Here is a 27521-nt window from a genome sequence, read left to right on the forward strand (position 1 = left end):
CGCGACTGTGTTGGTCGTTTGAGGCTTTGCATTGTCGTTGAGCAGAATGACCCCACGGGTGAGATTGCCTGGTCGTTTTTATTTGATCGCTTGGCGAAGGGTGGTCAGGGTTTGCGAGTAACGCTGAGCATTCGCTGTTGTCCGTGCTGCAGGAAGCGAATCAGAAGTGAATCATGTTTGGTCCCCTTAAAAAGGCTCTGAGGGGCAAACGATTCACCTCGGACGACGACGTACAGCTGTACGTGCGGAACTGGTAAACATCGCAACCCCGGGAATTTTATGAGACAGCCATTCACCGCCTTGTATCACATTCGGACAAGTGTCTCTAACAGCCAGGGTCAATACTTCTAACATACAGGTACTGTTTTCTGTAATTATGTCTCCGGCTCGTTTCGTTTTGAACGCCCCTTATAAACAACACAGCAGTATTGTTATAACTGTCTTCACAGAAAAACTTAAGACACAAAGGATTGCCGTTTCTCTTCCCTCCTATAGCAAAATCGCTGAGTTATAAGTCAGAATACTAGCAGTTAAATAAGAAGGCAAGTAATAATTAAAACGATATGGAGTGCTCAGCGTTGTGCCTAAACGCTAATGTGCAAATACATCCTAAATAGTTTCTTCAACGGAGGACGTGACATACAGCTGCCGGTTACCGCTACACGCTGTTGTAATGATGAACACTTGCTGCCGATACTGTTGGACAGTGATTAAAATTTTGTACTTTACGACGTAAGGCACTCGCTTGTAGCAAGAGCAGTGGAATAACTAAGTAGCTTGCAGCTAGAAACTTTGACTCGTGGACAAATTCATCTTTTCTCATTTATTACTGTTTATCAAAGTTTTCTCTGTTTGGAATATTGAACTTAGAAGGAATTAATGTACTACCTCCACGTTGGAAGAATAGCACGATTTTTTCACCATTTGTGAAATTATCTTCCAGTCCAGGTGCTGCAGTCTGAAGTTGCAGCAGTATGAGTTCTTCGTGCTTAGCGCACCTGCTCCATTAGATTTCAGTACGTTGTACATGATTACCGTTACGCCCAGTACCGTAGGAGCCCAGGCCTGCGAGAGAATAACCACGTTGGGCTTGACAATTATTGCTCTCGCGCCTAGCACAATAGGAAATAAAGAGAGGGCGGTAACAGGTGCATAGCGCGGCTCTATTGTCTCGCCGTGTGCTAGGACGGTGTAAGGAGAGAACGAGCGAATTTCAGAAAACCAGTAATGACGGCTCGTTGTCCACTTTCTGTCCGTAATGGCAGCGCAAGACGTGTTTTTCGTCCTGTAAGCGTGGCTCCATTTAGGGTCGTCGCCGAACGGAATTTCGTTCTTCGTACTCATTGGATGTGTACTGTCGTCTTCCCTCTCATTATTGCTTCTGGTATATTACGCCACAGAAGAACGGTTAGGTGCTATATTTGTTATACTAAGCGACGATTTCCCGATTTGGGTCGTCAGTTTTCATGTTGACGCCTAAATGCTGGCAATTCTCTTCCTTCTCTCCAAATCGACTCTTCAGTGTTCTGTATTACTTTGGCTTATTAGTTTGTTTGTGATTGTGACATAACGTTTATAGTGTAGCCAAGACGATATTATGTAATGTAATATTTGCACTGCCTGAGCACAGTATGTAGGAGGTAGATTACTTATTTTCATATCTATTTGCCTGTGAGTTCATGTCAAAAAAAAATGGCTCTGAGCACTATGGGACTTAACATCTTAGGTCATCAGTCCCCTAGAACTTAGAACTACTTAAACCTAACTAACCTAAGGACATCACACAACACCCAGCCATCACGAGGCAGAGAAAATCCCTGACCCCGCCGGGAATCGAACCCGGGAACCCGTGCGTGGGAAGCGAGACCGCTACCGCACGACCACGAGATGCGGGCAGTTCATGTCATAATTTGTTTTACCCTCATCCCTTTCGCTAACCTGACTTGTAAGAGTCTCTACTGCTCAACGAATGCTGCATTTTTCCACTTTAGCTGTATTCATTTAAACTTCCACAGTTAGTTTCAGGTTTTAAAATAATTAGCCAATGTGTAGCTGTTTGTAGGTGCCATACGTATAAAAATCGGGCAAGTGCGAATAGAACTCTGACGGTATGGGTTCCGTACAGACTTTTTATGTATGTACTGTAGATAACAATAATTTCGTATGTTTCAACGACTTGGAGCAAATCTTTCTATCGGGCTCCACTTCGGCGACTCGCATGTCCCGTACCTACCCCAGTTATCCAATCGAGGAAAGGGCACCTACAGTTCAGTGCAGAAATCGAACCACGTGTTGTTGTTGGAGCGACTCCTCAGATCATTGAGTGGTGAAGGATAGGTTAAAATAGAAATCCGAGGTGCAACTGAGATTCCATCCCGCGACCTCTCAGTTTCCAGGCACGCGATTTGCGAATTTACTAGACTAGACATGTATATAGATAGTTCACCTATCGGTTTTGATGAGTTTCTGAGTATCAAAGTATGTGACATATATGGTCATATTTTTCGATTGCATTGATTTAGAACCTTAATTTTTTTACACCAGCAAGGGACCTTACAATTGAGTATTTGATACAAATTTCAACTTGCAGCCTGTACCCGTTCCTGAGAAAACAGTGTCTATAGTCGTTGCGGACGGATCGCGCGTTTACTCGTGTTTCGCACGGCATCTGTCGTGGACGGAACTCGAAATAACTCATGTTTTCTACACGCTGTCTGTAGATGCTACCTGCTGCGATATATTTCAGCTAGGTACTTCGTTTATTTAGTTGTTTACACCAGTAGCTAGTGTATCAGACTTGATTGCCTCCATGTGCTTTTCTGTTTATTTGACATTGTGTTGTATTTTGATATTTCGAATTGCTACAATTTTCGTCCTGAAGTTTCTCTTAATTTTAGAAAACGGAAAAAAAAATGAGGGAATCTGAGATACTTAGGGAGATTTTCGACGATGGTTATTCTGATCAACATCCGGATGACCATGTGTGAGAACGTTTTTTATGGTTCTGAGGACGATTACAGTGATATTGACGTCATTAGATCTGTAAAGAAACGCAAAGGGGAAGTGTTTTCAAATGATTGCGTCATTAGCGATGAAGGTGATCCTGTTGTTGTGAATGATTCGTTTTGTAATCATCTGAGCCGGCACCCGAACTCACTCGCACGCTGGCTATGCCACTGGACGACTGAGATTCTGGCGCCGTCTCCGTCTCCAATATGTTAACTGGCGACAACAAATGGCAAAAAAATTTTCTTTGTGTGGTATAATTACAAATTAACAATTTCGGATTTCCTTCTATACCTGCAATGTGATACCCTACGTCTTGTTAAATTTTATGATTCTGCGTTAACGGCAAGTACCCTATAGGTTTTGATGAATGAGCTTGCGAGTATCGGAATATGTGATATTAATGGTCGCATCTTTTCATTGCATTTACTTAGAAGCTTAAGCTTACCATACCACCAAGGGACCGTAGACCTAGTATGCGGCATAAATTTCAGTGTGATACCTCTACCCGTTCCTGAGAAAAAGTGGTCGTAATAGTCGGACAGACAGACAATGAAGTGATCCTATAAGAGTTCCGCTTTTACCGATCGAGTGAGTCCTAAAAATGGCAATGTTGCTTCCTTTCGTTTTAGTTTACAACTTTGAATAATGTTGTTTGCTTGACAGATACTTAGGATGGAAATGGTAAAAGAATTTACACACACACACACACACACACACACACACACACAGAGAGAGAGAGAGAGAGAGAGAGAGAGAGAGAGAGATTGCCACCGCCACGTGGCGTGACTATTGTGTTGCGTTGCAGCTCGAAGCAGTTACTCCGGTTTCACCACAGCTGAAGCGCACCCCCTTGCCGTATCATTGTCGTTACAGTTGCAGAGTCAGGCCTGTATGAATGTCACCGATCGCTATGTACTTTTCTTAAGTTACACGCTAATGTGCGTAGTAGTTTCACATGAGGTCGTTCGTTGAACGGTAACAAAATTGAAAGAACATTGGCATAAAAACTTATTCCTGTCCTGTCGTGTTATCCATTTCTTTTTTGCCTTCGGTTACGAGGAAAGTGACGTTTGCAGCGTACGTTCATTGTAACTTAAAGATAGAAAATTATGCGCATATAAGTATGTGTTCTTGTGTTTGTGAAACATTACCGATCCCTTGTCTCGCGAGACATCGCTCAATCATCATCATCAGGAGCAGCAGTAGCTTTTCGACATCCACTGCTGAATAAAGGCTTCCTCCAGACTTCTTCGTGTCTTACGGTTTATACCTATTACCAGCCTCCCATCTAGTCGTCGCCCTTGTCTTACCTCGTTAGATTCCATATGCGGTGTCCCACTGTATTATATACAGATGTCGATCTCCGATATAAATGGTGACTTGGACGTTGGATAACATAATGGCAGAGACAGCTAAATAAACGAAAATTTTGCTTATATATTTTCCACAACGTTTCTCCTGGTGTTCGACAAGTTCCATCCGTTAATGTGCCACACGCGATTGTGACTGACCTACTAGGCGGCCTTCGAATACAACTTTGGAAAATCGGTGCGTGTTTTAAAACTTGTAGGCGGTTTTTAGCTGTGTGCCGGACCGGGGCTTGTACACCGAAAGGCAAAGATTCCGGTGGTCGAACACAGAGTTTTCATTTGCCAGGAAGTTTCAAATCGCCGCACACTCCCCTACAGAGCGAAAATTCATCTGGAGTACGTATTTCCTCAGCGCTTAAGATTGTCACGGAGTTTCTATCTTAGAAGAATATACAAGGGGTGTTCAGTAAATAATGGAAGACATTTTCTATGTCGGCTAGTTTCTATTTAAAAATGCAGAATTTGTTCTGGAACATACTGCAATATTCCCGCTTCAACCTCTATATGCTCATAAGATTCGGATTGGTAGCGGCGCTATACGTAGCCTCCAAAATAACTTCTGTAACGGAGGTGCGTTCCAAGCAGAGTGCTGTCATTGAGTTTCTTTTGAGGGAAACCAGAGCATCACAGATATTAATAGGCGCTTCTATCCTGACCAAACAAAAGCACGGTGAGTCGTTGGACGAGGCGTCTGTTGTTATCGCAACAAAATCGCGCAAGCCTGTCCGATTTCCCGCGTGTTGGCCGGCCGCACAACGAACATGTACGTGCCCGTTGGGTTCCTCGCCGCCTAATACAAAAGGCCACCTAGAGCAACGAATGAAATCCAATGAAGGACGCACTCCTCGGGAAGCAGTACGTGGATAATGGGAAAATTATTGATGCAGCAAGACATTGGCTCCAACGTCGATGGGTAGAGTGGTACCATGTGGGAATGCAGGTCCTCCCAGTAAGGCGGCCGCATTGAACGGAGGTTATGTTGAAAAATAGGATTTTGTAGTCAGAAGAGTTGGGTCTGAAATGGGGTATTAGAACCCTGGAGAAAAAAAAAACCAACCTGCTTTGAGTAAAAAAGTGTGTTGCGTTACTTACTGAATCCCCCTCGTAAGACCGATGACCTCGCTGTCTGGTCTCCTTCCCCAAAACAACCAACCAACCAACCAACCCCCTCGTAAATGAGTCTCATCTTCCGTCGTTAGTTTCCGAAACGGGCAGTGACGAGTAACCTTTCTGCGTAAATGAAAAAGAACGACAGTAGCGTGAGTAATTATTTGTCGAGCGCCAGGGTCGCTCGTAGGCTGCAGCTGCAAATAGCGTTGCCGGCTCTGGGTGGAGCTGGTTTACGGCGCCCTAACTGTGCCGGCCGTGAGCAGGACGCCTCTGCATGTCACGCCACACTGCGCCAGCGGCTCGTCGTTAACGTCGGGAATAGTATATCGTTAACTCTTATCGTCCCCTGTGTGCGTTTCACAAGCTGCGCTCCAAGTCACACTTCCTGTCACTGAATGTCTGCTCTCTGGACATATCCTTTGCGAGCCAAGCGTGTTATCTCGTTTTTCGCCGTTGTGTTATAAAGGACCACACTGCTTTCGCTACCGTCTCACTTTGCTCATGCCCACATAACTATATACAGCCTTAGAACTATTTTCCGAGAAAATCGAAGGACACCTCTAAGAGACCTGTACAACGGCCTGAAACAAGAGATGACCAAGTTTACGCGACCTGCTTTACGTCACCAGCGATCATTGCCTCAGTGATAGGAAATGCACTAGAACTATAGCATACACTTCCAGAATCTTCTTAATGCCAAACTAACTGCCGAGCGACTCCCAGTTAGAGAACCTACTTATCCCAACACCGAGCACATCACTCTTCCCACGTTCGAGGAAGTCAAAGAAATTGTAAATCTCCTCAAAAACAACCAAGCTTCTGGGGAAGATGGGATAGCGGCAGAAAATCTGAAATTAGCCGGAGGAATCAGACACAAGCATAAACATCCAGTAATCGTGGACATATGTGCTAACGAGAAACTTGCAGACAACTGTACGTCAGCCATTATCCACCAAATTCACAGAAAGGAAGCAAAACAGACACCGGCAACTATAGAGGAATGTCGCTCCTTGCCCCCACATACAAAATCTTTCCGAAGATCCTCGAACGACGCGTAACAAGACAACTGGGCAGTGAGTTTCGGAAATGTCAAGCGGGGCTCAGGCTTGGCCATTGCTGCTCATTCCCTTTCCTGTTCCACTCGCAACTGCAGAAAGTGAAAACAGACTGTCTGTATGCTTTCGTGAAGGCCCCGATTTCATTTACCTTGTTTTCGCGGCTCTTATGCGAAGTGTACGTTGGTGGCACTGTAATCGTTCTGCAGTCCACCACAAATGCCACTTCTCTAAACTTTCTCGAGTGTGTTTAGCGAAAGGAACATCCCTCCACCGATCCCCATTTGAATTCACTTCATAATGCTGGTGCGCTTACGGAACCTGCCAGTAACAAATTTAGCCGACCTGATGGGGATCCCACACACTCGAGCCGTAGTCAAGAATGGGTCACACTGGTGCTCTGTACGCGGTGTCATTTAGAGATAAGCAACACTTCCCTAGAATTCTCCTAATAAACCGAAGTCGACCATTCACCATCCCTGCAGTAGACGTTACGCGCTCGTTCCATTTCATGCCGCTTTACTACGTTACGCCTATCGACGTGACTGTGTCAAGCAGCACACTACATCCCTAACGCTGTATTCGAACATCGTTTTTCGTACTTACATACATAAACTACCCATAATAATATATTTTCCATAATGATAAATCAAGGCCTACAACTTGCCGTACACATCCCAAATGAACTTTTACAACATCGATTGCCTACTTCGCAACACACACACGCGTACACCTATGTTGAAATGTTAACAAATAGCGTCACGCAGATTTGACTTGTAAGACACCCCTCGCGGAGAGGCTGTGAAGCTGGGAAACTAAAGGCCACAAGTGAAACGGCCGATGTAGGAGACAGGTGCAGCGGTTCAGTTGTGGCGGACGTTGCTCCACTGTTCCACTGGCTGGCCGGAGAGCAATGTGTTTTCCCTTTTTATCGACGCTGACCGCGACTTGTTTTGCTGCGAGGCGGAGAGGCGCGACCGACTGCGGCGAGAGGCAGGCGCTTAGCGAATGTGGGCCGACTGCCGGTTGCGAAATCTGCGCCCGCTGCCAATAAACACGGCTTGCCAAATCGGAAGGTCCTTTCCCGCCACATTAACGCTCCTTTAGAGGACCCACCATGCAGGCAGGCGTTGGTGTTTCTGAGGTGTCTGAAGACGACTAGCTAACACTGCACGAATAAGCTGTTGGACTCCAGATGCTTCCATGCATTTGAGAAATAAATACACCTTGCTAGATTACTCAGACTGTCAGTAGGTAGCCGTAATGTCGTTAGTGCATTTTACAGTCTGCTATTTTTAGTACGTGTATCTGTGAATTTATGAGCTTCACGGTTCGTAATCTATCACAAGAAAACTGCCCGATCGCCGTAAACGAATAATCGGGTGCGAAGCGAAGGGAAAGAAAAACGTGTTGCTCTTAAGTAGTGTCTCATTCGGAGATGCCTTCCATGTAAGACAAATTATGGCAGCAGGAATAAACCATCATTTGAGAAACCTTTGCTTAAACCACCCCTTACTGATGTGTGTAATAGGGATACAGTTTTCACTGAAGAACAGTGTCCTGAACCTGCGAGTGGGGGTCAGGTGATTTTCTTCGACGATCAGCAGTTTAATTTGGATGAACCGGCGTATTTTAGTATTACTGGCACGCTACCCGTAAAAAAGACTAAATTCGAATGAGTATAAATTTTGGGCGCGAAGGGCGAACGCTCTGAGTAACATTGTGCTCGTAAGCTTAATTAAACCTAGCTTGGGTGAACACAAAATTATTTCTGATATTTACATCGAAATAAATTCATGTGTGTATAGATTGTTGTGATAGCTTGATTTTAATCCCCCGTGCCCTTGTAAGCGGCCAGATAACGTCTCAATTTCAACGCAATAACGAACCCATCGGCGATCCTTGGAAGGGGACTCCATCCGTGATGGACGGCACTTGGGGACAGTGAAATGGAAAACGACATTCGGAAAGAGTGGGCTGAAATTTCAAGGTTGAGTAGGCCAACTTCATCCAATCAATTTTACATAGAATTTCTGAAATGATCAAGGACGTTGGAAGCTCCATGTCATTCTGGAAATGCAGTTTCTAGTGATTACACTTTATTAGCTTAACCACACAATAATTATCAGATTAAATTTGTACTTGGGTAATGGTGTTTAGTTCTTCTCCACGTCATACTGCGACATTTCCATTCATACTTCTCCGGTATTCTCACGAACAACATATGACCGTTGCTCGTGGTCTAGTGGCTAGTGTTGCTACCTCAGGATCACGGGGTCCCGGATTCGTTTCCCGGTCGGATCGGAGATTTTCTCCGCCCGGGGACTGGGTGTTTGTGTTATCCTTATCTCATAATCATTCGGGAAGTGGCGAAATTGGAACTAAAAAGATTGGGAACTTGTACGGGCGTTCATGACCACGATGTTGAGCGCCCCCGACAAACCACCACCACCACCACCATCATCATCATCATCATCATCATCATCGAACTACATATACTATAGAAGCTACATGAATGTGTTGTTTGCTGCGAACGCCGAATGCCTTTATATTAATGTCCGCGGCACAGTATCGTATGCTAGAATGGCGATCTATGATCCCCGTTACCACATCCCAGATCGGCTCTAGAAGAATAAACTTCAAAACATAAGCGAAAGCTCCAAAATTCTAGTCTGCAGCTGCCTGTTCATATGCGTCAGTTGCGCAAAGTCATAAATTTGCAGCACTCGCTAACCGTGACACACTTTTCCATAATTACTGTATAATTAGATGCAGACACGAGCTCACCTTTGGGCAGCAGCTCGTGAACTGAAGTGTATCCCTGTCGGTGGCCACTGGTTTGTATAGGTCAGCATGCGGTCGTTCGAAAGACGTTAAAAGCTATCATAAAGTAGTGTTTTTCTGCACTAGCTTGACCACCAATTTTTCCTACGTTTGTGCGCTTATACATTCCCCACGTCTTAGTTCCCCACATTCCCAAATCATTATTCCTCTGTTGTTCTCCTGCCGCTTCATCATGCAAGGTTAGTCGCTTATTACGGTGTATTTCAGTACCTTATGAATCGCTGTCCGTAATGTTTCGCCACTCTAACATGGGAAACGTAACAGCTGTATCGCACTTTTGGCATAGTCGCCGAATCTCTCTTATTATCAGTGGCGCTATCGGGTGGTGGAACGAAGATGGCAAATAACTCGTTATGTGCTTAGAACGTATTCGCACATGCTGTAAACAGAGTATGACATTAACTTTAAAACTGATAATTTACAGACAGTTCTGAAGTTCTAGATATCACAAAACACTAGCGTTCCAGTTTCTCTGTCTCCCACAGTGTTTCCCAACCATACGTGCTGCCTACCAGCTATTCCACCTCACATTACACTGTAGTTGACAGGGAGAATAAAGCAGTAATTAAAGTCCGGTTTAAGTTTCAGGTTATGGTCGTCAGTTTACGGCGTAATATCTTACTGAATCGTGAGACTTGTGAAGACTAAAGCAAAGAGCTGCACAGGCCCTGAAATAAGAATTACTATGTGTGGACCACCTTCTGAAGTAGCGCTTGATCGAATTATCGCTGCTTCTTCTTAGTGGAACAACGTTTGAACTTGGGTGTATTACATCCCAAATATATTCCCCTTAATACCGAACTTGTCGATTTCTTAACATTCATCATACTGATCACTGTTATCTCTTCTTCTTCCGTCTTCGCCGGGCGGGGTGACCGAGCGGTTCTAGGCGCTACAGTCTGGAACCGCGCGACGGCTACGGTCGCAGGTTCGAATCCTGCCTCGGGCATGGATGTGTGTGATATCCTTAAGTTAGTTGGGTTTAAGTAGTTCTAAGTTCTAGGGGACTGATGACCTCAGAAGTTAAGTCCCATAGTCCTCAGAGCCATTTGAACCATTTTTTTCTTCCGTCTTCCTTTTAGTTGGTTATTGTTATATCAAACCCTCATTATTTAAGAAAAACTATATCCCATCGTCTCGTGGCGGGAGTTGAGATTGTTGGCAATGTCAAAAATTGTCGATAACGTCATTCTGTTGCCACATCACACTGCAAACTGTCATTTTAGAGCGCGAAATGTGTGTAAATGAACGCTCCAAGCAAAGGTGTGGTTTCACAGACTCCCTTTATGCCACCTCCTGGAGCCTTTTCGTGTCGATTCTGAGCGGCGGTGAGTCTGAAACGTTTTCGTCGGCCACTCATAAGAAAACTGCATAATTTCAATGCTAGGCGTCGCGGTTGTGACCTGCATCCTATAGGAGAAAGGGTAAGATGTAGTTAAGGGATGGGGAGAGGGGACACTTTCCCATCGTGTGACGTGACACGTCCACAGTAGCGTCGATCAGTATTGTAAAATTTGGTGCCAATGTGAGTCCACCGTACACCTCATATGAACTTCGAGCTCTGGCCTTTTTCCGCATATGTCGACACCTTGCTGTTTGAAACGTCGCGGAACCCGACGGTGACGACACAGGACGCCACGCTTTTACACCAATACAGAGGAAGGTTGTACGCATCTTCGATCCAAATTTCACACTTCTGCGTCGTAATGGGGAAAACTTATTGGGTTTCAAAAAATGACCCTTTCGTTCAGTGTGTTTATACAGCAACTACTGATCTCACAGTCATGCAAATTAAGAATTTGACCCATATTATTACGGAAGTACTGTTACGGTAAAAAGTGTGTCGCTCAGGGCTGACAGTCCGTTACAGTGTTGACGTAAATGAATTCATGAAAACGTTTTTTACAGCGGTGCTTAGTTGTTTTCTAGTGCAGGTCCAATCCACATACGACTCGCTGCCGCATTCCTGTCGAGCGCATTCTTCTCAGTAGCGGACAGTACTAGTATTCACTGAATACCAGTAAATGGGGACACTTCTCAGACGTGATGTGCTTACAGGAATGTTTTTGTGTAGTCATGATTATCTGATGAAGTGGTTTAGACCTGGAATGATGTCGCAGAACTGCGACGTAAGTACAGTGAGCTGACTAAAGTCGTGGGATAGAGATATGCACGCACGCGCACACACACACACACACACACACACACACACACACACACACACGCACGCATGCCTGTAGTATCGCCTGCGCAAGGTATAAAAGGGCAATACGTTGGCTGACCTGTTATTTGTACTCAGGTGATTCATTTGAAAAGGTTTCCTACCTGATTAAGGCCACACGACTGGAATTAATTGACTTTGAACGCGGAATGTTGGTTGGAACTAGACGCGTATGGGACATTCCATTTTGGAAACTGTTTGAGAATATCCCGAGATCAAATGGCTCTGAGCACTATGGGACTTAACATCGGAAGTCATCAGTCCCCTAGAACTTAGAACTACTTAAACCTAAGGACATCACACACATCCATGCCCGAGGCAGGATTCGAACCTGCGACCGCAGCGGTCACGCGGTTCCAGACTGAAGCGCCTAAAACCACTCGGCCACAACGGCCGGCTATCCCGAGATCCATAGAGTCAAGAGTGTGCCGAGAATACCAAATTTCAGGGATTACCTCTCACCACGGATAACGCAGTGGCCGACGGTTATAACTTAATGATCGAAAGGAGAGCCGTATGCGTAGAGTTGTTCGTGCTAACAGACAAGCAACACTGCGTGAAATGACCACAGAAATCAGTGTGGGACGTACGACGGGCAGTACAGCGAAATTCGCTGTTAACGACCACGGCAACATACTGAAGCGGCCTTTTCTAATGGCACGACATCGCTTGCAGCGCCTCTCCTGGGCCCGTGAGCATACCGGTTGGATCCTAGACGACTGGAAAACCGTTACCTAGTCACATGAGTCCCGATTTCAGTTGGTAAGAGCTGATTGTAGGATTAGTGTGTGCTGCAGATCCACAAAGCCATAGGTCCAGGTTGTCCATAAGGCACTGAGCAATCTGGTGGTGGCTCCATAATTGTGTGGCCTGGGTATTGTAGTCCAATAAACCGATCATTGACTGGAAATGGTTATGTTCTGCTACTTGGAGACTATTTGCAGTCATTCATGGATTTCATGTTCCCAGACAACGATTTGTGATGGGTTTGAAGAACTTTAGGCAATTCCAGCGAATGATTTATACAGGGGTCTTCCAACGATTTGTTGAGTCTATGCCACGTCGTTTTGCTGCTCTACGCCGGGCAAAAGTAGGTCCGACACGATATTAGGAGGTATCCCATGACTTCTGTCACCTCACTGTAAAGAGCCAATAAATTGTGACTGATATTAGAAATATTAGTGTTAATATAAGTAAGACAGCAGTGGGTTGGAAGTAGGTCTTAGTGGCTGCATTCCCTACAGTTACGAGAAAAGTCACGCTTGGCGGTTAATTCTATTGCGGTAATACACTACACTCGACAGTGATGCAGATGGCATGTCAGCGGTGTGAGTGGCGGTGAGCGGAAGACGGCTGACTGAGCCGGACTGGGCTGCGCCGGTAGGTGACGCGGTAATTTAGTCCTTGTCGTCTCACGGCCGTTGCTAGAGCTGCCAGCGGAAACTGCTAATTACCGTACAGGTCCACCAACTTTCCCGTCGGCCGCACTCAGTTGTGGGGCTCCGATTGCCACTTGTACGGCTACCGGAACACAGTCGGCGAACTTTCGGTTACCGCCAGCCGGGCGGAAACTTGTGCGGCCGGGCTCCCGCTGTGGCCCAAGTCGGTTCCCCCAGCTCTCGTTTGGGAATAAGCGCGCCGCGAGGAAAAGTCTGTTGCGTCGACCAAACCACAGACATCATTCCAGGGGCCGGCAGTTACTTAACTTTCAGTGTTTTGTCCATGGTTGCTAAGAGACGTAGCACGCGTTCTTGATATTACGTTCTTAAAACGCTCATTACTGACGACCCCCCTGCATGGATATTTTCGAGCTTCAAAGCACTTTCTTTTCGCATACGTGTTTTCGTTCCTCAAACGCTCACTATTTAAGTCATGATCATTGTTTTGTTGGTATTGATCCCAAAAATGAGGGGAAGATGGAAAGCTGTGCTTGACGGGGTTGACATCGCTTCAACTTGAAATTTCCTGCCACGTTAAAACTGTTAGCTCGATCGGGAGTCGAACCTGGAGACTGGCAAATCCACGTACGACTCAGGGTCCCTCCTCACAGCCTTATTTCTGCCAGTAGCGCTCTCCTATTTTCCAAACTTTAATTGTTTTTACTACGATACACACAGCGATAAGAAGCTGAAGTCACGTTTTATTTTGAATGCGAAATACTTTCATGGACACCTTCAGAGTAACAGGAAGTGTGCGAAGAAAGATAGTGGTGTTACCACCCTGTGCATCTGCCCTTCGCCTCTATGATCGCTCTGTGACGCAAATTCTTCGTGATGGCTTTTATTTCCACATGTACAAGTTGGCTGTGATGCACGCGAGTTTGTTAATCGTAAAATTTATGTGAATAGCTGCTTGTAAAGTTTCCTCACTATATGCTGGTTTTCTTTAGCGAACGAAGCACGCTTTCACTTGGCTGTGTGTGCGTTAATACATAAAAGGTACGCTACTGAAATGCTAACAATGCCAAACAACTTCATGAGAGAGGTCCCTTCATTCAATGTGGTTTTTCGAGAGTGGAGTTGATTTGTCGTTAATTTTTCTTTGTTAGAAAACAAGCGAGTAGTAATTTCGATTTCTCAGCCATTTGTCAACAAGACTGACTTTTTCCCACAGTCTTGTGCAGATTGATATTGAGAATGTGTGCTTTCACCCAGATGGCGTCACAAGACACACTCAGCGCAAGCTGCAATGCCTGTTTTGCGGGAAAAGTATCCCAGGCGCGTGATGTCTTTGAGGGGGCAATATTCCGTGACTGGCGCGTTTGCCAGATTTAGTTAGCTTCCTTGAGACACTTTTTACGTTGATATCTAAAATGGATTGTTTACACTTAGCGTCCAGGTACCTTTGCACACTTGCCGAAGTATAAAAATGGTTCAAATGGCTCTGAGCACTATGGGACTTAACATCTGAGGTCATCAGTCCACTGGAACTTAAAACTACTTAAGCCTAACTAACCTAAGGACATCACACACATACATGCCCGAGGCAGGATTCGAACCTGCGACCTTAGCGGTCGCGCGGTTCCAGACTGAAGCGCCTAGAACCGTTCGGCCACACCGGCCGGCGCCGAAGTATAATCACAAGCTATAGCATGCATAACCAGCGCTACGCGTGAAAGAGTCGACCGAATTTCAGAATTCGAGTAAAGGTCGAATAAACTGGATGTCGGTGGTACGGAATCTCACGTCAACATCAAATGCAGCTGTATTCGCACTAGAGGGATCGTCGTCGCTACGTCACTTTGCTTATCCCAGTGTCAAATGGTGATGCGAGATACCATCCATAGTACAAGTCCGAATTTAGTATAGGTATTAAGGACCTAGCCTTGTTCGTTTATTAGTAATGAAAACAAAATTCACAACGGATATGCTTAACAAATGTTGTATGTTAAAATTTCCACTCTGCTGAAAAGTGAAAGAATAGGAAAACTGTCGCCTCTAGGTATGTCAGAAAATGGACATTTATTTGTCCGGGAAAATACGTTCCGTCACAAACAATTGTGTATCTCTCTTTTAATAGAGCGTGACATTTTCCCTACTAAAATATTTTTAGTGAATATTGTTTCATCAGCCTTCTTTGTGAATATTATAGGCTTCTTCTTTGTGTAGGTATTATAAAACCTAAATCATTTTTCGCTATCAGATATTTTGCTTCTTTTGTGACAGAACGGTCGTACGAAAACTACTGAAGTCGTCACGGAACTTCTGCAATACGTCACGAAAACAAATCAAACAATAAAACAAAGAACGTAGGCTTTTGCGGCGAAGTCCACTTTAATACAATCCTTCCGTGTGTATATCCGCACAGTATCGGTGAAAATGCTGGCAGTTTTATTGCACACGTCACGGTAAAACACTGAGGAAGTTTTTATTGAAATATAATAAAGACTAAGAAGACACAAAATTCACTACCATAACCGAGTGACTGCGGCAGAAAAGGTTGACTTCCGATGTTAGCAGACGACGCCTATCTCCCCTTACGAATGACAATGTCTGAACTTTTACCCCAAGAATCCTTGACGTTGACGTCCCGTTCCTTTGACGGTCTCTGTGAATGCCACCATTTGAGATGCATTGCACGGTTTATTCAAGACAGTGGAAAGAATGATATATAAGAACTGACTATTACTGCACACTACTTTTCTTCAAAAAGTAACAACTAGTTGAACCCCAATCCCCACAATGCACTCCACACTTTCAGTGTGAAGGGGACTCACTCTGGTGTTCTTAAACTCTAGCAGCGAGTGTTTTCTTTAGTCATGCACTCAGATGAAACGGTGCCTCGGTAGTGTGAAGCCAAATCTACTCGGTGGCTTGACGATGTGGGGCTTCATTTGCCGGATATCACTTACAGAAACAGATAATTAAAAGTTTAAAGCTATGTAGAAACACGGTTAAGTATTTTTTTCCAGCCTTAGGTCACACAAGATTTAGTCTTACTGCCAAGTCATGAGGTGATTTTGAATACGTTCCCTGGTACTCTTGAACTCAAGAGGCCAGACAGGCGCTCAAAGTGTAAATAAGGCAGAACATACCGAGGTGATACTGCTCCGTGGCAGAACTGCCAGCACTGCGCACCCCTCCACCTGTAAACGTAGCTTCCTGTAATTTTTTACAATTTTGTAAAGAAGTGCAATAAAAATGAAATATTATTGAAAAATATAAGTTGATGATCTCTGTGCCGGCCGGTGTGGCCGTGCGGTTAAAGGCGCTTCAGTCTGGAACCGCATGACCGCTACGGTCGCAGGTTCGAATCCTGCCTCGGGCATGGATGTGTGTGATGTCCTTAGGTTAGTTAGGTTTAATTAGTTCTAAGTTCTAGGCGACTGATGACCTCAGAAGTTGAGTCGCATAGTGCTCAGGGCCATTTGATCTCTGTTGATGAAAAACATTGCACAAAAAAATTAATGTATTGTTGTAGCAAATAAATTACAAATTGTATATTTTTTTTTAATTAAATGTGAAACAAACTCTTCACATGATTAATTATGGCAGCTATTATACAATGGTCCATATGGCTACGACTGATAGAGACCGTGACCTTCAAGTGAGAATTTAGATGTATGTGAGTTAAGTGTTTATTAAAGAGATGTGAGGCTTTCGAAGCTTTTGCGTGTGTCATGAGTTTCATTCGAGCTAGAGTAAGAACAAAATGCCTAATGCATTAGTAAGGGTTGCCTGTAGTGGTCTTCCGACACCAGGTGCTCTAGTAATGCAACCAGTGACCACCGACAGTGAAGCTTCAGATTAAATGAAGATACTAAAGCTATCTACTGGCACTTCGTTACCGTTGTTGTGTTCAGTCTGAAGACTGCTTCGATGCAGCTCTCCGCGCCAGTCTATGCTGTGCGTGCCTCTTCATTTCGGCATAACTACCACAACCAACGTCCATTTGAACCTGCTTGTTTTATTCAAGCCTTCGTGTCTCCTTGCAATTTTTACCCTCCACAATTTCTTCCATTATCAAATTGACGAATTCATTCAGTAAAGTTATGCTACATACTTCTTTTTTCCTCAATTCGATTTGATGAACCCTTGGTCGCGAGTACGGTTACCGGTCTGATTGGTGAATTCCTCTGCTTGGGGACTGGGTGTTCGTGTTGCCATCATTTCATCTCATCAACGACAGACAAGTCGCCGGAGTGGCTTCAAATAGAAAGACTTGCATTAAGTGACCGAACTATCTCGGCTAATAATGCCAGGGCTGTCCAGAAAGTAAGTTCCGATCGGTCGCGAAATGGAAACCACAGTGAAAACCAGAAACGTTTTATTTGCAACAGTTAGGTACACCTTCCACCTACTTCTCTACATAGTCGCCGCTCCAACTTCGAGTTTTGTCGTAGTGTTGTATCAACTTTCCAGTATCCTCGTCATAGAAAGCAGCCGCCTGTGCTTCCGGCCAGTTATCTGCACTGGTCTGCAGCTCGTTGTCTGTGGAAAAATTTTGTTTTCATAGCCAGCGGTTTTTGTGAGTAGAGATGAGACTCAGGGGGAACCAATTACGGACTTATTGTAGGTGATCAAACACTTCTCATCGGAAAGGCTGCAGGAGCGTCTTCATTGCCCCTGCAGTGTGCGGCAGAGAATTGGCATGAAGAAGGAACTGCTCGACAGTTGTGTTATGTGGGCTGCATGACACAGGCGAAATCTCTAACCAGGTCCTCATACTTGGCGGAGACGCTATTCCCTACACATCTTCACGTAATGACTGTTCACTCAAAACTGAAAAGAGCGACGCGACACGATCGACAGGCATACTAGAGACACTGCCCAACATATCTGTGCAAAGCTTTACCGGATTTTCCCAGTGGTTTCCATTTCGCGACCGATTGGAACTTACTTTCTGGACAACTCTCGTACCAAACGATCATTCCATTTCATCACCCATGTTTCACTTGAGTGGAAGACATGTTCCATACAGATACCTTCAGGAAAGTCCTTTTTACTCCTAGATTTATTTTCGACGTTGACAAATTCCTCGATTTCAGAAACGATTTTGTGCTAGTCTGCGTTTTATATCATCTCAACGACTAACAATTCACGTAATATTATTAGTCAGCACGGAAGACTTATTTTAGAATATTTTTTTATTTGCAGCATAGATCATACCAGCCGTAGATCGGCGAAGCAAAGTACTGGCTGGAGGGGTAAATTACTTACTTTTTCCCTTCCACCTTCTTGGGTTGCTTTCTCCAAAGTCACGTCTGCAATGGCAGGCAGGAACCGGCAAAAATTGGAAGTCTTCGGTCAGATGGCATTTTTGTTTCATCACCTGTTGCCGACCTCTTGAGATCCTACAATACTTCACTGAAGTAGCAGTGTGCCAGAGGGAAGGTTTCTTTTTGTATGCAGAAGGCCTGTTAGCCTATAACTATTGACCTCCTTCTGTGCGGATGCACACGCATTGCCCGAACTCTTACGTGACTCGGTAAGATTGTCTGCCGCGAGTAATGAGTGTAATGGGCAGGGGCACTACTAATGTAATTTGTGGACATTAAGTTGGGAATGTGGGTCTCACGGGGAGTGTGCAAGGGATAAATCCCTGCAGTCGCACTATCGTCTGTGCCCTCGGTGGCTCAGATGGATAGAGCGTCTGCCATGTAAGCAGGAGATCCCGGGTTCGAATCCCGGTCGGGGCACACATTTTCAACTGTCCCCGTTGATGTATATCAACACCTGTCGGCAGCTTAGGGTCTTGATTTAATTATCATTTCATTCTAGAGAGACAGATACCATCTTCATATATTTCAACACAGTGTCATGGAATGTCTAATAAAGTATAGCCCTCACAGATTACTTGGAAAAAGTCAAAACTATAACTGAAACATTGTGCTTCATTGTTGGATAGTTCGAAACTTGCGTTGGCTGAAAAAAGACCAAGACTGGCGCGCCAAAAAAATGACCTTTGTCCAGGATAATGCACCATCCTACACATGCAATGGCAAAAGTGCGTGAATTGGGCTGTGAACTGATTCCTCATCGACCCTATTCACCAAACTTAGTCTAGTGACTTATTCCTGTTCCGTAACTTTGGCTTGCTGCGAAGAAATTTTCATCAAATGAAGTGATAGTTTCACTCCACGGGTATTTTGCAGAGTTTGACAGAACCTATTTTTCCGATGGAATGCAAAGCTGGAGGATCGCTGGACCAAGTGTATATCCCTCAAAGGAGACTTTGTCGATAAGAGTAAGGTGAGCTGTTTACGAAACAAACATTTTTTTCTTGAGTTTTTACCAGATTCATCAAACCACCCTCGTAAGTTTTCATTATGGGCGCTTCTCCGAGCTTTCTCAGTTGACTTGGTAGTAATCCGAAATCCGTCATGATACTACCAGTGTGCCTTGGGCGGAAATTACAAGACGGTCACTGTGTTCCCCTAAGGCCTAGACTTCGTACAAAGGAGGACATTACAATCGTAGTCAAACACTTTGTCGTGTTATTGGTCTTTCAAATCTAGTTTCTTTGCCGCAGACTATATGAGTCATTTTGAGATTGAGGGTAAGGTTCTTCGGTGTGAACCAGTTGCTGGGCTGTTGCCGCTATTCTCGTATCCGTTCCAGACAAGAGAAGCGGCACAGCACTGTGGCAGGCTGGGCTGCGCGCGCCGCGGAACAAAGCGGAGCGCTGGAGCGCGACCACGCACGCGCGCACGCAACAAAGGCTAGAGCGCAGGTGGCTGGGAGAGGCAAAGGCGCGGCTGGCGGCTGACGGACCGTCGCCCCGCGTCTCGTCCCGCCTGCACCGGGCACAATGCGGCGCGCTGTGGAAATCAGATACACGCGCTCGCTGCCAATGAGGCAATTAACCGGCCGCCAGCTCTGCGGGCCGCGTCGATCAATGACGCGCCGGGACCGTCCCACGGACGCCGCCGGGGGTGTGCCTGCATGTGGCTTGCGGCGCAGGTGCCGGGCACGGTCGCACAGGCCGCTCCGTCCTCCGCGTTCTCACTGCCCTCTCATTTGAGCTGTTGTGTATCGTACGAAATAGTTACTGACAAGGGAACCTCCCCATCGCACCCCCCTCAGAGTTAGTTATAAGTTGGCGCAGTGGATAGGCCTTGAGAAACTGAACACAGATCAATCGAGAAAACAGGAAGATGTTGTGTGGAACTATGAAAAAATAAGCAAAATATACAAACTCAGTAGTCCATGCGCATGATAGGAAACATCAAGGTTCAAGAGCGCCGTGGTCTCGTAGTTAGCGTGAGCAGCTGCGGAACGAGAAGACCTTGGTCCAAGTCTTCCCTCGAGTGAGAAGTTTACGTTCTTTATTTTTGCAAAGTTATGATATGTCCGTTCGTTCATTGACGTCTCTGTTCACTGTAATAAGTTTGTCTGTGTTTTGCGACCGCACCGCAAAACCGTGCAATTAGTAGACGAAAGGACGTGCCTCTCCAATGGGAACAAAACATTTGATCGCAAGGTCATAGGTCAACCGATTCCTCCACAGGAAAACACGTCTGATATATTTATACGACACTGGTGACGGCATGTGCATCACATTACAGGAATATGTTGTCGACCCACCTAACTTGTACACTTGGCGAATGGGTAATAAGATTCTTCTACCGTGCCCGACTTAGGTTTTCTTGTGGATGTGATAACCACTACCAAAAAGTGATGAAAACATAAAAGTTTGTCAGATAATAACTGTCTGAAAATAAAAAAAAATTAACTTTTCACTCGAGGGAAGACTTGAACCAAGGACCTCTCGTTTCGCAGGTGCTCACGCTAACCACGGGATCACGGCGTTTCTGAGCACATACTACCTTGATGTTGCATATCTTGCACATGGACTACTCAGTTTGTATATTGTGCTTATTTTTTCATAGTTCCACACAACTTCTTCCTGTTTTCTCGATTGATCTGTGTTCAGTTTTTCAAGGCCTATCCACTGTGCCAACTTATAACTAAATCTGAGGGGGTTGCGACGGGGAGGTTCCCTTGTGAGTAATAGAATATACTACGAGACTCGAAGTTCACTTTTGCTGTTGCTTGAAACGAGTCGCTACACGCACGTCTACTTCTCGTAGGCAGTTTGTGCCAATTATATTTCTTTATTAATTCTTCACAATCACAGCTTATTATGTGGGCAGTTATAATACGACCTTTTTACAGTCGCCAGCTTTCTGACTGATTTGCTGCTGCCGCCTACGAATTATTCTTTAGTGCCAATCTCTTCATTTATTCCAATCTCCGTTTCCCCGTACAGTTTTTACCCTCTACAGCTCCCTCTAGTACCAAGGACGTTCTTTCCTGGTGTCCTATCATCGTCTCCCTTCTTCTTCTTCTTCTTCTTCTTCTTCTGGGTGTTTTCCATATACAGTGGAACCTCGCATAGCGAGCATAATTCGTTCCAGAATCATATTCGTTAAGCGAAACAATTTATCCCCTATAAATTAATGTAAAATACGATAATGTGTTCCATGCAGAAAAAGTACTAAGAGTTTTGTCTTATTCATGCCATGTATTCAAAGAAAATTATACATACAGTGTTATGTACTTAATTATTAACGATGAATAACTTTGACCTTACAATTTATCTTAGAAGAGAGGTTAAGGAGAGACAAACCTACATTTGTAGGATTCGTAGACTTAGAGAAACCGTTTGACAGTGTTGACTGGAATACTATATTTCGAATTCTGAAGATAGCAGGGGTAAAACACAGGGAACGAAAGAATGTTTATAATTTGTACAGAAACCAGATGGCAGTCGAAGGGTACGAAAGAGAAGCAGTGGTTGGGAAAGAAATGAGGCAGGGTTGTAGCCTATCCCCGATCTGTATATTGAGCATGCAGTAAAGGAAACAGAACAAAAATTTGGAGTAGGAATTAAAATCCGTTGAGAAGAAATAAAAACCTTGAGGTTTTCGATGACACCGTAATTCTGTCAGAGACAGCAAAGGACTTGGAAGACCGGTTGAACGGAATGGACAGTATCTTGAAAGAAGGATGTAAGATGAACATCAACAAAAGTCGAATTAAATCGGGTGATTCTGAGGGAATTGGATTAGGAAATGAGACACTTAAAGCAATAGATGAGTGAGTTTTGCTATTTAGAGAGCAAATAACTGGTGATGATCGAAGTAGAGAGCATATAAAATGCAGACTGGCTAGGACAAGGAAAGCGTTTATGAAGAAGAGAAATTTAACATCGAGCATAGATTTAAGTGTCAGGAAGTCTTTCCTGAAAGTATTTGTATGGAGTGTAGCCGTGTATGGAAGTGAAATATGGACGATAAATAGTTTGGACAGGAAGAGAATAGAAGCTTTTGAAATGTGGTGCTACAGAAGAATACTGAAGATTGGCTGGGTGGATCATATAACTAATGAGGAAGTACTGAATAGAATTAGGAAGAAGAGGAAGTTCTGGCACAACTTGACTAGAAGAAAGGCTCAGTTGTTAGGACACGTTCTGAGGCATCAAGGCTTCGCTATTTTAGTGGTGGAGGGAAACGTAGAGAGTAAAAATCGTAGAGGGAGACAATCGTAGAGGGAGACTAAGAGATGAATACACTAAGCAGGTTCAGAAGGGTATAGATTACAGTAGATGAAGAAGCTTGCACGGGATAGAGTAACATGGAGATCTGCATCAAACAAGTCTTTGAACTGAAGACAGCAACAACTAATTCTTTTTTACGAGGAAGCTATCTATAGTCATTTGTTTCTGCCGACACTTCAACACTTGGCAAATAAGCGACATAGCATCACCGTCCAGTTTGTAGCGCCCTTAGCCACTGCTTTATTGGGATGATGATTTTCAATGTACGATGTAACCGATTTCCAAGCTTTCAGCATTTTAATTGCGCCAGAAGATTGCTGCTTTGCTTTTACCGCCCCCTTCTCCGCCTCCTCCTCCTCATTGTCTTCACAACTTCGTGCTGTGAAACACGCTTCAACTCCATTAACTCTTCGGTAGTAATTTATTGGTTGTGATCTTCCACAAGCTGATCTATATCATTGTTACCCACTTCTAGTCCCATGCTCTTGGCCAAAGACACAATCTCGTTGACTACAGGCTCCACAGGTACTGACTCAAATACCTCAGAGTCACATTCGACAGTGCACTCAGTCTAAAGTAGAAGTGAGAGTTCTTTTGGTAACCCCTTCCCACGCCATTCCGATCATCTTGACGCAGGCAACGATGTTCGAGTGATATTTCCAAAACTCTCTGATTGAGAGATTGTCAGCTTCAATCAACTGAAAGCATTGCTTGAGCATTGCTTGAAGAGTGCTTTAGTGTAGAGCATCTTAAAGTTAAGAATAACCTGCTGGTCCATAGGCTGTAGTAATGTAGGCGGAAATTGGATCTTGTTGAATTAAAATTCTTCAAGGAGTTGGTCTTGTAGGCCTGGGGACTGGGCAAGAGCGTTGTCCAGAACAGGCAAGACATGAAGTGGCACATTCATCGCAAGCAAATATTTTTTTCACCGAATGTCCAAACACGTCATTGATCCAAACACAAAAAAGGTGATGTGTCACACAAGCCTTGTTGTTGGACTTCCACATAATATTTAACCTGCTCTTCTTACACTTCTTAAAGGCTCGTGGAGTTTCTGAATGCTAAACAGGCAGTGGTTTAATTTTCAAATCGCCGCTTACATTGGCACAAAATAGCAGTGTGAGACGGCCTTTCATTTTCTTGTGACCCGGCAGTGCATTCACCTCTGTATTATAAAGGTACACGTCAGCATCGTTTCCGAGAATAGACCCGTCTCGTCACAATTAAAAACCTGTTGCGGCAGATTACACTCAGAATCTACGAGCATCTTGAAGTTGCTGATGAAGTCCTCTGCTGCCTTTGTGCCGGAGCTGGCTGCTTCGCCATGCCTCTCAAGGCTGTGGATGCTGGTTCTTCTCTTAAACTTCTCGAACCACCTACGGCTTCCCTTAAAAACTTATTCGGCCGCTGATGGTCCTGGCGCCTTCTTAACGAGATTGCCGAAAATCATTTTCTCCTTCTCACAAATGATGTTCTCATCAGTAGTGTCGCCTTGCAATTGCTTTTCATTTATCCATATAAGCAGCAACATTTCAAAATCGACCAGAACACGAAACCTGTGTTTACTTACTCTTGTCACACTCATTGAAGCATGTCTGCCCCTAATGTTGTCCTTGTTTTACAAATAGTTGATGTAGACCGATTGACAAGCAGTTCTAACAGTGGCTGTTGATAAACTATCGATACATGTCGATATTAAAATGTCAATATCGAGTGCCGATATTTTTACTTTATATTGTATTTATTTCACTATTTTTAATAAATATTTGAAGTCGTTCTTTTGAAGTTGTAGTAGAACATAATTTTTCGTTTCACTGTGTGTAGGAGTCTTACTACTTTTGAGCTTTCATCACGTCCAATCTTTCTCTCACGGGAGCATTGTCCTAGAGAGGCAAGGTTCCGGGTTCGATCCCCCGTCCGACACACAGTTTTAATCTGCCAACGCGTTTCATGATGATAGGTGATAGCAGAGATAAATGAAAAAGCGCAGAACCGATTGATAGCAGCCATTCAAAATAGGAGTTGAATCGAAAATCCAGTAAAATGTGAAATCCGGTCTTGTAACATGGTTTGCAGTGGGAATCAGTCTCAAGACTATTGCTATTCATCGCGTAATTCGTGCGTTATATGGACCGAATGTAATGAACGAAGGTATTGTGCGTCAATGGTGCTGCGACAATAAACCCTAATACATGGTCCTGTCGGAAGTACCTTCTTTCACGTTCTTAACATTGATATGTAGAATATCTATGTAGATGTGGTCGCTCGTCTGTAATCGACAATGAAGTGGCACAGAAGAATGACGCACACAAAAAACCTGTTGAAAACCGCCATTTCACGCAATTTTTCCTTTCTGATAACTTTCCGCTGATTTCTAGAAGTGTTTTGCATGAGATCGTGACACAACAATTAGGGTACAGCAAGTTCTGTGCTCGTTGCGTTCCAAAACTCCTGTCTGAGAACCACAAAATTGAACGGATGACTGCTTCTCACTTTCTGCTTCGTTACCATGTGGAAGGAGAAGGCTGACTGAAGAGAATTGTGGCCGGTGGAGAGACATGAGTGGATAGAAAACAGCATTAATTGGTGAGGGGTCATATCACAGATGAACAAACAAACAAGAGGAGCACAACAAACTTCGTCAGCCAGAAAGGTTACGGCCAGTGTTTTTTGGGACACTACAGGGATCTTGTTTGTGTGTTCTACAGATCTTCAGGGTAAAATTAGATATGAAGCCTACTGCGAGAGAAAACGTGTGGCCTGCGACAAACACGATCAATATGTATTCACCCTCGAATTTGAAATCGTAGATTTTTCGTTCTGGAATATGTTACACAAAACCATTCAAAATCCTTTAGAGTTTACTTTCTGGCTCTTAGGGAAAATAAAGTCTCGTCACCGAGAATAAATTATCTAAAAGTTCTTGCCATGACTCAACGCGGTCGTCCAGTTGTTCGCGTGCCAGGACATGTGGAGACCTCCGTCACTATTTCCAATATTTAAGAAAGAACCGTAAAACTATTGGTTCGGATATGTTTTTCCTTTCTTACACCATAAGAGACCTCACATTCCTAGCCTCTTTAATCTGTTTTGCAACAGTTGTAGTGGTCTTTGTTCGTCCAAGTTATATGCTGACCGCTGCGTTCGCCGCCCCCTTATCTCTCAGCTTGCACGAAATCGTTTGTGCCACTCACAAACGATTGTAGGACAGTGCTCATTCGCCGAACGTCTGCTGAGTCAGTTCTAGTGTGCACTATTTCTGATTGGAAACGAAGCAGAAACTTGCATCTACGTATACTGCTCAAGCCAGCTTACGGCGTGTGGTGGACCGTACTTTGTGTACCGATGTCGCGTCCCCCTCTCCCTTTCTGACGAAGTTGTGAATGACACTCAGGAAGAAAGATTGTTGGTGAGACACTGCGTGAGCTGGAATCTCTGTTTTTATCTTCATGATCTTTTCGCGAAGTATACAGCATATCTGTTGGCTATTCTAGGAACGTACGCTCTCGGAATTTTAACATAAGTTTCACATTTTATTGGATAATACCTCTCTTGCAGCGTCTGCCTCTGGAGTGGGTTGAGCACCCCTTTGGTATTTTCGCGCTTACTAAGTGAAACTGTGACGAAAAGCGTTGCTCTTCTTTGGATCTTCCTATCAAGTATGGATATCCGATCGAGTAGCAATGTTCAGTTATTGGTCGAAAAAATGTTTTGTAAGCTACTGATTGCTCCGTGATTGCAGTGGATATAGTACACGCTGTTATATTTTCGTATGTTTTATGTTAGTTACTTTTTAATACTACATGCGCCTTGCCATCGTCTTATGCTCTGTGCTGGATGAGGATCCACACCATACCTAGTACGAAAGTCACGCTGAACAGTTATTACAGTTATTACTGACCCGCACTGCGCAAAACGTAGAAGACAAAACGCTTTCTGTTGTCCCGACACAATTTTTAGTAGAAGAGAAATGGGCGCACACTGCTGCTACCTAGCGGGAACCATGTAAAACCCGAGAGTTTGCTCTTTCCAACAGTACGTTGTTCACGTGCGTATCTCAAATAACGTAATAGTTATGATTTTTTTTTTTTTAATTGGATGCTTCTCTTTGATACACCCAGCTCGGGTAATCTGCGTGCTGTGAGTTGCCCTGCCTCAAGACGTATACACAGTTTCTAAAATTAATATTTGAGTTATTGTGTTAGAAATTTTCACGTAGTATTGCACCTCTTAATAAATAGGTCAGGACAGCATTTTCAATTTTTAAATTCGCTCAATAATTATACGAAATAAAGAAAATCAAATTTTTGTTGCCCCCCTGAAAGCCGTTATATAGGCAGCCAGCAATTGGAACTGCGATTGACCGTATTAGCCGTTTGGTAATATCGACAATTCGCGTGAAGCCGCCGCCGGTGCTGCTGAGGAAGGAGGCCACAAAGAGGACAGCGCCGGGACGCGGGCGCTATGGGACTCGGGTGAGGCGAGGCGAGGCTGGGCGCGGGTCGTTGCACCGCCGCGGTGCCGCGCGGCACGGCACGGCTTGTGAAATACGGCCAGCGGTGGGCGTCGCTCAGCACGAAACGGCCCGCGCTGCTGCCGCCGCCGCTCGCTTTCTAGACGCCGGAGCGGAGCGGCCGCCAGCTGCTCACTGCCGTTGTTTCCCCTGCCGGCGAATCTACCACCAGGCAGCTGTCGCACTCTAGTGTAGTAAATAGTAATACGTACTTTGTCATTATCGTGACCGGTAGGCGACTGGGCTGCAGGTTCCCGACCAGACCGACTCTCAACGTCGTTGTTTAGTGGGAAGACCTCGTCCGAAGCGAAAGTAGTAGCTGGCATATGTCGAACAATGGTGGTAGCAGCGTTACTGATCGGTGTGTTTGACCATCCAGTTGTAAACAAGGCTCACGT

General features: G+C 44.6%; 1 protein-coding gene and 1 non-coding gene across 3 annotated transcripts in view; both read left to right on the forward strand.

Moving 5' to 3' along the window:
- Positions 1–27521, forward strand: part of LOC124613196 (max dimerization protein 1-like) — a 700459-nt gene that overhangs the window by 511403 nt on the left and 161535 nt on the right. The window lies entirely within an intron of this gene.
- Positions 18673–18747, forward strand: Trnat-ugu. Its single transcript has one exon. It is a non-coding gene; the product is annotated as a tRNA-Thr (tRNA).

This window comes from Schistocerca americana, chromosome 4, assembly GCF_021461395.2.
Source record: "Schistocerca americana isolate TAMUIC-IGC-003095 chromosome 4, iqSchAmer2.1, whole genome shotgun sequence".
NCBI classification, from domain to species: Eukaryota; Metazoa; Arthropoda; class Insecta; order Orthoptera; family Acrididae; genus Schistocerca; species Schistocerca americana.